Raw genomic sequence first — 12083 nt, forward strand, 5'->3', positions numbered from 1 at the left:
ACTGACCTTTTGAGGGCACACCCCGTTATGAAGCAAGCGGTGTCCTAGGTAATGATATGGAAACTCCTTCTGTACTTTCTCTGGTGGTAATTGTAAGCCAGCTAACCCTAAGGTGGTCTGAAGATCCCCAAAGGCAGACAGTAAAAGCTTTTCTTTTGGCGCATCCATATAATGAATTACATATAATTGAGGATTTTTTGTCTGACTGGTTCTACAGCCTGAGAAACATAAATTTGGCACATAGTAGGGCTGTTAGCCATGCCTTGGGGCAAAACTACCCTCTGATATCTCTTATAAGGCTCTCTTAATTTCAAAGACGGAACACTGAAAGCAAAACGCTGACAATCAGCATGGTGTAAAGGAATATTAAGAAAAATCCTTTAAATCTATCACAAGTAGGTGCCAGTCTTTGGGGATGGCCACAGGGGTTGGCAGCCCTGGCTGGGTGGCACCCATGAACATCATGGTCTTATTAACCCGTCTCAGATCTTGTAACAGCCTCCACTTACCTAATTTTTTCTTAACAAATATGGGGGTATTCCAGGGAGAGGTTGAGGGGACAAGATGACCAGCATCGAGTTGTTCCTGAACCAAAGCATGAGCAGCCTCCAACTTTACTTTGGATAGGGGCCATTGTTCCACCCATACGGATTCATCATTTCTCCAAGTGATAGGAATTGGAGGTACTTAAGGCTGTGAAACAATGGCCCCCACTAAAAATATCCTAATCCTCTCCAGTCTCCAGGAGATCTCTGCAATGTATCAGACACAGGCAGGGGATCTCCTTGTAGACTCTTTCCAATACCTTAGCCTGGGCAATAGCCTTGCTCCTTAAGCATATGTTGTAAAGGGGGTGTGGTCAGTATGGCCCCCATGGCCTTTAAGATATTTCTGCCCCAGAGATTGGTTGGAATGTGAGGCAAGATAAAGGGCTGAAATATACCAGAGTGTCCCTCACCATCTTTCCAAGTTAATAGACGGGAACTTTTACTAGGTGACTTTGCTATGCCTATGCCCTGTAAACTGCTATCTGACTCCTGCAGGGGCCAAGCCTGTGGCCAATGGTTAAGAGAAATGATGGATGTGTCTGCGCCTGAGTCTAAAAGACCATGAAAGGCCCGCCCCTCAATAGTAAGGGTCATCATTGGTCTGGACTCCATAGTGAACACCCAACAAGCCATAGGTCCTGTGGATCCAAACCCCCCTTCTCCTCTCACAGGCTTAAGGAAGGGATTATCAGTTGTAAACTTAGGGAACAAAATTAATTGAGCAATTCTAACTCCTTGGGGTATAACAGTGACTCCCTTGCCAGCTTCTACCATAATTTTGATCTCTCCTTCTGTATCTTCATCAATAACTCCTGGAATGACTTTAACTCCTTTAAGTAGAGCACTACTCCTCCCTAAAATCAGCCCAATTGAGCCTGGTGGTAAAGGGCCCTTGACTCCCATGCCCAAAGCTTGGGGTCCCATCTGAGGAGTCAAAATTGCTTTGGTGGAGGAACAGAGGTCCAGCTCTGCGCTACCTGGGGTACCTCTGACAAGGTCCTGGATACAAAGGGGTTCCTCTGAGGTAGGACCTGAATAGGGTGGGGAACAGGTGTATCTAGGGCTCCGTACACCTGGGAGTAAGGGGTCCGGAGCGGACCCCAATTCCCGTTTCCCGAAGGTGGCAGAGAGTAGCCCTGTGCAGCAGTCTCAGATCGACAATTTCTGGCCCAATGATATCGTCTTTTACAGAGGGGGCAAAGACTTGGCTCTGAACGAGGGGGTGTAACAGAGTCCTTAGCAGGACAATTTTTCTGAAAGTGGCCTGTTTGCTTGTATCTGAAGCACATCTTAGGTCTGGCCCCCTCACTGATATTTCTATTTCCCTGCATAGCAGCAGCAATAACTTGTCCTATAATGTGATATCCATCTATATCTCTACAAATGCGAATATAATCATTGAGACTCCTGGTTTTGTGAGGCCATAAAGCATCCTTACAGTATTTGTTAGCATTTTCAAAAGCTAATTGTCTTACTAACTGTCGCGACCACCCTCGACCAGCAAGAATGACGCGGCAATGAGAAATCTTCTTCTCACAGTTTATTCGGGGAAACTTGCTTACAGGGAGTGGCCCCGACCTCCGGAAGTCGGGGCTTAATATACTCAGTGATAGCCAATCAACTACACCCAGGTGGCACGCTAGGATAGGTCATCACCAAGCAGATCTATAAGGGTATGTGGCCTTACTCCTAATAAGGAGTTGTTTACTTACTGAGAGCACTCGCCATCGGGCTGGCAGAAGGCTGAAACCAGCGCCATCTTATAGGCGCGGTACTCTGCAGCTCCCAACAGTTCCTCCCTTTTTGTTTTTATAAAAGAGGAGTAGCTGTATCTATCTGTTATCAGATTTCAGTCATCTCTGTCTTAGGTTCAACCTCAGTGTCCTTATCTTACCCATCATAGAGTCTCTGTGTCGCCCTCACAGGCTCATGTCTTAGGTTGAAGTGAACACTTTCGTTTTGCAAGAAGGGTAGGTGCCTGTCATTGAGCATGACTGAGTTGGATACGTATCACTCACTCAGCAAAGGCGAGACAGACACCTATTTGTCCATCAGCATGGATAACCATGCTTGAGGGGATTGCCCTGCTTCCACCGCAGCAAAGGCCTGTACCAACATGGCAGCTTGGGATTTTTGTGACTTCCTAATCCTCCATAGACACCACAGGTAGACAAAAATGGCTAACAACCTCATGGAAAGCATAATAGTCATGCTAGCCGATTCCTTAATATAACTAAAAGCTTGTTTAAGCGTATTTAAAACAGCATTGACAGTGGGCATCTCCAGGCGTGTAGCATTCAGGGAAATGATCTAACTAATCAGGGTATCTGTCAGGTTTTCGAACTCCTTACTCCAATTCCCCCGGAGGTATTCACTCAATTGCCAGCTCAGGTTATTATTTTTTTGTGAAGTTCTCAGCCACTCTGGAGGTAATACACAAAGAAGAGAGGGAATGAATACTTCCTAAGTTGGTCAATATTACCAAGTCATCCACCTGTTCTTGCAGAAGATCCACTCTTTGATTTACTGTCAAGATGCCAGCTTTCAAATGACCTTCAATAGATTTCAAAGTGGTCAATGTGGAGGCCGTCTTGCCCACAATTTCATTAACTGTCTCAGCAGTCTGAGTTGTTGCAACCATGGCAACGGCAGCTGTTGTCGCCGTTGCAGCGGACACAGCTATTGCCGTGACTAGGGCTGCCGTTATCCCAAAATCTCTTTTTGTTCTGAGCAGGTGAGAGATTGGGAAAGTCCCAGTATCTACTTTGACTGGGATAGGAACATATGTGGGAACTCTCATTACCACAGCTGTATTATAAGTACCATTCCAGCACTGACTTGCGATGCAGGTTGCCTCAGATGTATTACAAGAGACCGCGTCTCCTGTGGCGTTGGTGACATTAGCCAGCAAAAAGAAGAATGGTGCTTTTAAGCACACTGGACTAGCAAGAACAGTAAAATTGTTCATGATTTTATTTATAGTAACATCCTTAAGAACACCCTTTGGGTCTCTAGTAGCAGAGATGATAAGGAGCCGAACAGACAAATTTTGAAGAACAGCAAAGGATTCTAGGGATGGGAAGTCTCCCCATTCATTAGATAGTACCCATTGAAACCAGGGCCAAGTATTTTTCTTACTTGTCTTTTGATTAGTCTGATTGGCAAGGTTGAAGTAATATTTGCCCAAAGGAGGGGGAAAACTCAAACCCTGGCGCGATCTGCCTAGCCTTATGGTCTGGGCTTTGGCAGGGCGTCCATTGAGGAGGGTACCCTAGATTTGGGGGACAATAGGGTAATACTTGATGGGTGGTGGAATTCCCTATTCCAAAGTGTGAGTTCGAGGGTCGGAGCCCCTCCATCAGCATTAGTAGGGTAGTAATGTTCGTAGCATTACTACCTCCACTGCCATTGCCTGAGCCCGAGGAAGCATCAGCACTTACTTGACTTAACGCTTCATTGAGCATTGCAACAGGAATATGATTTTGACTCAGGGGATCAAGCCAATTGCCAACCGAGCCATTTTTCAACCATATGCATGGATTAGAATTATTTATGAGGGAAAAGCATAAGGCTCCTTGAAGAAAAACATTGGTTGCATTGTATATAGCCTTGCTGGGATCTAAATTCACGCAGGGCAAACCTAATTCACAACTAGTGGAAAAGAAGACAGGCAAGACCTTAGACATAGAATGAACAGGTAAGGGAATTGGCCTCTCTTTTGCTATGGCCCACAAAATTTGTTCATTGGCTGTATCAGCAGCGGGGACGTCAGGGCCATCATCATCAACAGGAACATGATCGAAGGCTTCAAATTGCTTGTTGCACCGCCTCATCAGTCTCTCTGGGATCCACACTGGATCTTGGTGATCCTGGGGAAAAACACAACAGAACCTCTCGCCCATGCTAACACTGGGTCTGGTCCATGCCATAGTCCCGTGATGACATCTTTCCATTTGACATACCCCTTCTCTGCAGGGGTCTGATTCTGATGCCTATCTGCAGCAGACAGACCTTGAGCATCCAAATTTAAAAAGTTTAAGGCAAAGAGAGCTAAGGATAGTTGTTCCTTTGGTGTTCTACCATGGCCTATTCCCCCTTTTTGTTTTAATAAACATTCTTTCAATGTGCGATGAGCTCTTTTAACCATTTCTTGTCCTTGGGGGTTATAGGGTAGGCCGTGGTTTAATTGAACCTCCATCTGTTTACAATATGATTGGAAAGACTGAGCCGTGTAGGCTGGTCCATTATCTCTTTTCAATTGCTGAGGTTTACCCCAGGCAGCCCACGCCTCAAGGCAATGCCCAACGACATTGCGAGCCTTTTCTCCACTCATAGGCGTAGCGTGAATAATGCCTGAACATGTGCCCACGGACATGTGAATGTATTTAAGATTCCCAAACCCAGAAAAATGAGTGACATCCATCTGCCAAATCTTCAAGGGTAGTAACCCTCTGGGGTTAACTCCCAAACCAGGGGGGTGCAAGAAAGTTACACACTGTTTACAATTCAATACTATCTGTCTAGCCTCTGCTTGGGATAGCTGAAATCTTTGCTGTAAAGTTTTTGCAGATACATGAAATTGTTGTGCTCGCTCCACGGGGGAAGCAAAAAAGGCATATTCTCTTCTAGTGCACAAATCTACAGCTTCATTGCCTTTTGATAAAGGTCCTGGCAAGTTAGTATGAACCCTAATATGCTGTATAAAAAATTTCTGATCGCGATGCCAAATCAACCTCTGCAACTCCTGCAGGAGCTTGCAAACTGTACTGTTTGGTTTAATAGGTCCTGCAACCTCCAGGGCTCTAACAGCATTCACAATATATGCAGAATCAGAAATCAGATTAAAGGAAAACAGGCAATTTCTAAATACTTCAAGAACAATTTTACACTCAATAATCTGGGGGGAACCAGGTGGATACTGAAATTGTATTGGATCAATTGGATTGAATTGGATATCAATTCTATCATATAAGCGCCGCAGCCTGTCTCCGACCCATCAGTGAAAATGTTTACGGCTCCAGGAATAGGAGCAGTCGCAGTCATCTTAGGAAATATGATCGGGTGTTCCTTAAAAAATGACATTAAAGGGTGCTTTGGATAATGATGATCTATTTCTCCTGAATATCCACAGTGTAGAATGGCCCATTCATCTATTGTCCCACAAAGGACCCTAACTTGTTGAGCTGTATATGGGATTATGATCTTACTCGGTATCCTCCCAAAGTATTGGAGACATTGTTGTATTCCCTTTTGTGCTAATTCTGCAATCGCTGTTGGAAAATGCTCAACAGTTTTTCCTGGGGAGGATCGGGAATGAATCCATAGCAATGGGCCATCTTGCCATAGCAAGGCAGTAGGCTGAGAAAATGTTGGAAGCACACACAAAAGAATATCCATGTTTTCTCGCTGGCGTTTAAGGCTGGCATTTTGTAATTCTGTCTCTACTTTCTTTAGTGCTTCTCGGGCTTCAGTGGTTAACTGCCTAGGTGAATCTAAAGCTGAGTCCCCATTGAGGATGTTATACAATGGTTTTAACTCATAATTAGGTAATTTCAAATAACACCTGATCCAATTTATATCTCCTAGCAACTTTTGAAAATCATTAAGGGTTCTCAAATTATCTTTTCTAATCTCTATCTTCTGTGGGATAACTGTATGAGGGAAAATCTTAGCCCCTAGATAATTAATAACAGTGTTTCTTTGTACCTTTTCTGAAGCTATGACTAAGTTACATATCTCAAGTACTTTCACCAATTCTAAGTATGCCTTGTTGAGCGTTTCTTCATCCTTAGCAGCCAATAGAATGTCATCCATATAATGGATACATCTAATCTTTGGAAACTCCTCCCTTAAAGGGGCGATAGCCTCCGCAACAAACAATTGACACATAGTTGGACTATTGGCCATTCCCTGTGGCAGCATTACCCATTCGTATCTCAAATCAGGCTGCTCATGATTACATGAAGGCAATGTAAATGCAAAGCGCTTGGAATCTTTGGCACATAAAGGTATAGAAAAGAAACAATCCTTAATATCTATAGAAATAATAGGCCAGGCTGTGGGCAAAGAGGTTAAAAGTGGAAGGCCGCGTTGTACTGGGCCCATAATTTGCATCTGCTGATTAATAGCTCTAAGATCCTGAAGCAATCTCCACTTGCCAGAACTTTTCTTAATTACAAAGATGAGAGTATTCCATGGAGACACAGAGTGCTTTATATGTCCCAAATTCAGCTGTTCTTGCACTAGATTTCTGGCAGCCTCCATCTTTTCAGAGGAGAGTGGCCACTGGGGAACCCATACTGGCTCCTCCGTTTTCCAGGTAATGGGAATACCTTCCCTAGCAGCCCCTAGGAAAAACCCAAACCTAGCTTCTTTGGTCTTTGCTGTGGAATAATGGGACTAGTATGACCCTGCAGATGTTTTCCGAGACCCCGACCTGGGACGTATCCCATTCCTTTCATGATGTTTTGACATGTCTCGGTATATTCATTGGTGAGCTTCAAACCCATATTTTTTTGTAAGTCTCTACCCCACAGTGAAATTGGTAACTCTAATACATAAGGCTGAAATGTCCCAGAGTGCCCCTCCTGATCTCTCCAAGACAACTGTCGGGCACTGATGTCAGGGGCCTTAGCATAGCCTAACCCTTGTAAAGTTTGGGAGGAGAGTTGTATAGGCCAGCCAGGAGGCCAATCTTTGGAGGCTATGATGCTCTTGTCATGTCCAGAATCTAATAAAACTAGAATTCTCTTACCATCTACTAGTAATTCTAAAGTTGGGACCTGGTCGAGATCTAGGGCAAGGAAGGTCAAGTTTGATCCCCTGGAATCAAAACCTGCTTCTCCCCTCTCCCTGGTTTGAGCTGGAAATTTATCATGTAGGCTTGGCAGAAGCAGCAGCTGTGCTATCTTGTCTCCAGGAGAAATGGCTGTAATACCTTTAGGGGATTCTACCATAATCTTTACCACACCTGTGTAGTCAGGATCTATCACTCCTGGATGTACTCGTAGCCCTTTTACGGTTGCAGATGATCTTCCTAGAAGCAGGCCCACTGTACCAGGCTCAAGGGGTCCTTTAAAGTCAGTGTCTACAAGTTGGACCCCCATCCTGGGTGTCAATACGAGTCTGGTGGAGCATAAGTCCAGCCCCGCGGAGCCTGAAGCGGCTCTCCTCGGTCCCTCTGATGTCGAAGAGAGGGCCAGGTTTTGGGTTCTGCTCTTGGGCTTGATTCTCCATGGCCCCATATATTTGCGGGCCCTGGGGTCGTGGGCCCCGCTGTCTGTTTTTTGGACGAGCTCCTCCATATCCCTGAGCAAAATGCTGTCCATTAATGTCTTTCCCTGATCTACAGGCACTAGCCAATGATTTCCTTTCTTGCACCTATGACACAACCCCGGCTTAGGCCGCTGGGTGGAGCCACTGCCTCTGTTACTACTTCCTCTTTCAGGGCATTGCCTTTTAAGGTGTCCTTGTTTGCCACAGTTGAAACAGGCCCCTGCATTTCCTCCTTTCTTAGTTAGCTGCATCACCGCAGCTGCTAGGCCTGCTGTGGTCAGTGGACCTCCTAACTCTCCACAGACCTTCATCCAGACTTCAAGGCCTTTACCTTTATATGGGGTTATAGCAGCCTTATACTCCTTTGTGCACTTTTCATAAACCAACTGCTTAATGAATGGCATAGCAGTATCTGGATCTCCAAACACTCTTCCTGCAGCTTCTAGCCACAAAATCTGAGAAGGGTTCCATAGGGCCTTGTGATATCTTTGTAAGGTTTCCACTGACTTCACCTCTATTGGGCAGAGACCTTCAGGTCCTAAAGGCTATATAGTTAACTTGATCATACACTTGAGGGGGGATATCCTGTTTGTTGTTGTGCAAAACGACCCTGACCAAGTAACATGTCTACATCCCAGGCAGGGTTACCAGCCACGTGGTTAGCCGCACCTTGATCATTGGCAAATTCAATTTGGAAAGCTCTCCAATCTAAATATTGTCCCGGCAATAGACAAGCTCTTATCAAATTCATCCAATCGCCAGGTGTCCTGCAGAAGTGATTAAGTGCTTCCACCTGGGCAATTGTAAAATCCGCCGTCACCCCATAGGTGTTTACCGACTCTACCAGGGCTTTGACTCTTTTAAAGTCAAGCAGCTCATGATATCTCTGTTGGTTACCATCCTGGAAAACTGGGTAATCCAGTGGCCGGGTAACCCAAAACTCGGCATGAACAGTGTGCCACACTTCTGGGCAGCAAGTATTGCAACCAGGAACTTGTAGTTCCTCTGGCGAACAGTAGGGTGGAGGAGCAGTAGGGCGGTGCCCTTGCCATTTTAGGGCACTGCGTCTCCGGCGTTCTTAAAGAATGTTTTCCCATTAGCTCGACAATCTCTTCCTCCTCATCCCCCGAGAGGTCCTCCTCTGTTTCTGAATCTTCCCCCGATTCTTCTAATTCTTTCCTCAGCTCCCTTAAGGAGGGATAAATTTGTTTCTTTTTCCCTTTCTGTTTCTTCTTCCTAACCTTGCCTTCTGATTGTTCTGATCTTTCTTCCTGGAGCATCTCGAGGGCAACCTGTCCTCTCTCTATAGCCTTTTAGTTCCCATCTTGATCCTCCAGACAAGTGCGTATCAGCCGCCATACTGGCCGAACACATGGTTTCAGCGTTCCTTCCTTCCAAGCAAACTCCAGGTCTTTTCCCAGCTTATCCAAGCTAGCCACAGAGAGGTTCCCTGAAACTGCAAACCAGGGTGCAATGGCATCTCATTCACTCAAAAACCTCTGCAACGTGGCTTTGCTTAAGTTTAATTTTTTGAAAGAAGCAGCTATTGAAGAGCCAGGAAAACTGGGTGTGATTGTGCCGATCCCATTATGCCTTTTTAAAATCTACTCTTTTAGTTGTGCGCTCCGAAGGTGTGCAAATTGGATAACAGCACCAAAAGACAAGAGCCCACACTACAATATTAAACATTAGCCAAATTATCACCACAAAAGCGGGGTCCATTTGATTTACTCTCACTCTGCAAGCTAAAGCAGACGCGAGGTCTTTTACTTTCAGTTCACCTTAGCTGTGAACTGTCTTGCTCCTAACCAGAGACCTTATTGCTCCTAACCAGAGACCTTATCGCCCCTAACCAGAGACCTTATTGCCTCTTTACCGAGGTCCTTATTGCCTCTTTTACCTAGGTCCTTATTGTCCTGCTTACCTCGGGAACTAACCGGTACTACCCCGACTGAGAGAAGTTCTGACATCCCCTTACGGGCCACCACTTTGTCGCCACCACCCTCATCCAACAAGGATGACACGGCAACGAGGAATCTTCTTCTTACAGTTTATTCAGGAAACTTGCTTACAGGGAGTGGCCCCGACCCCAGGAAGTCGGGGCTTAATATACTCAGCGATAGCCAATCAACTACACCCAGGTGGCACGCTAAGATAGGTTGCCACCAAGCAGATCTAGAAGGGTACATGGCCTCACTTACTTACTGAGAGCACTTGCCGTGGGGCTGGTGGAATGCGGAAACCAGCGCCATCTATAGGAGCGGTACTCTGCAGTTCCCAACACCCAGAGCCTTCAAGCCCACCACAACACACACACACACACTCACACACACACACTCACACACACACACACTCACACACACACAGTCACACACACACACACTCACACACACACTCACACACACAGGCACACACTCACACACACAGGCACACACACACTCACACTCACACTCACACACACACTCACACACACTCGCACACACACTCGCACACACACTCACACACAATACTCACACACACACTCACACACACTCACACACACACTCACACACACACTCGCACACACACAGGCACAAGGGCAACATCAAGGCTGCTGTGGCTGAAGTGGGAGAAGGGAAAACTACACTAGAAAGAGGAGATGGGCCAACATGCCAAGGCTCTCGTGCAGTGGTTCTTAACAAACCTTCCTAATGCTGTGACCTTTAAAACACTTCCTCATGTTATGGTGACCCTAACCATGAAATTATTTCATTGCTACTTCATAAGTATAATTTTGAGTTACATCTCATGAATTGTAATGTAAAATCTGATATGCAGGGTATCGATATGCAACCCCCAAAGGAGTTGTGACCCACAGGTTGAAAACCACTGGATTAGAGCTTCCCACACTTGCCAGTTCCTCTGCAGATGCCTGTTCCAATGCTCAGACTGATCAATAATTGTTTGCCCTGGTTTTCAATTGTAATGAATGCTGATATGGGTTGAACCACAACTCTCCAAAATTATGTCAAATCATTAGCCACAGTTTGACCATTTTTGTGAAAGAGGTCATTTTTAATCTTTTAATTTTAACCTCCTTTATGGAGGTGATTGAAGTTAAACTAGCCCATAGGACAGGTCCTGACGCTGTAGGATTGGTGACCATATAAGATAGCCAGGAAGCATGCACAGAGAGAAGGGAGTGTGAGAGTTTGTCAAGAATGGGATCGCATGTGGGTCAAGAAGAGAGACTAAGTGGAAGCCACCCTGCCAGCGCCTGAGACTTGTGCTTCTGGCTGTTAGTCCCTGGCGTTAGCCCGGCACTCTGTCTGCTTTGTTCCCTTTGTCCATGTGGACTGATGCAGATGCCAAGGCTTGACCAAAGCATCTGAGGAAAACCTTCAAGAAAGGAGAAAAATGTGTGGAGAGCCACAAAATAGGAACAGCCCAAAATTTGCAAATGCTGAATTTGAGAAAACAAGGATAGCATACTCAAAGAACCATAGAAAGGATAGCAGAGAACAAAAAGGGACAGTTGAAATTTAAAATATTCCCGCCACAGTTAGCAAAAATCAGCAGAAGATTGGAAACACTCTGGAAAGTACAGCAAAGCGATAGAGTAAGGACAATCTGAGACGGGCCACTCTTCCAGCAGCGTCTAACTGGCAATGATCTCCAGAAAACTGTGGGGGAAGTGGAGGGAGGAGGTGATCGCATCACCAAAGCACAGAGCTGCCAGGGCAGCAAACGGGGAAACGTCCCAGGATGGCTGACATTTACAAAGGATGACGTGAAATTCAGAGGCAGCACTAAATTCAGAAAGACTGTAGAGAAATGGCTGTGAATCGTAATTAGATGACATCAAACCTACATTTCCACAACTAGTCAAAACTTAATCAGGTTCAAGAGCAGAATAAACATGTTTCCAACTGTCAGATAACTCAGAAAAAGCATCTTCCATGTCCTCATCCTCTTTTTCCACTTCCTCTTTCTTCAGTGGAGATACATGTGAATTATAAATGCCAACAAGGAAAAACAAACAAAAGGAAGACACGCACGCACACACACATGCACCCACACACACACCCACACAAGCACATGTATAAATGCCACAAATCATAAATCTGGATCTATACCTGTTGATTTATATACCTCTTGGCTTTGCTTTAAAATGTGAGACTTGGACAGAGGAGTGGGAAAATCACTTGCTGTTCAATCATGAGGTCTGAGTTTGAATCCTCAGAACCCATATAAAGCTGAACTCTGTACTGCACACACGTA

This window comes from Mesocricetus auratus, unplaced genomic scaffold, assembly GCF_017639785.1.
Source record: "Mesocricetus auratus isolate SY011 unplaced genomic scaffold, BCM_Maur_2.0 Super-Scaffold_100676, whole genome shotgun sequence".
Taxonomy (NCBI): domain Eukaryota; kingdom Metazoa; phylum Chordata; class Mammalia; order Rodentia; family Cricetidae; genus Mesocricetus; species Mesocricetus auratus.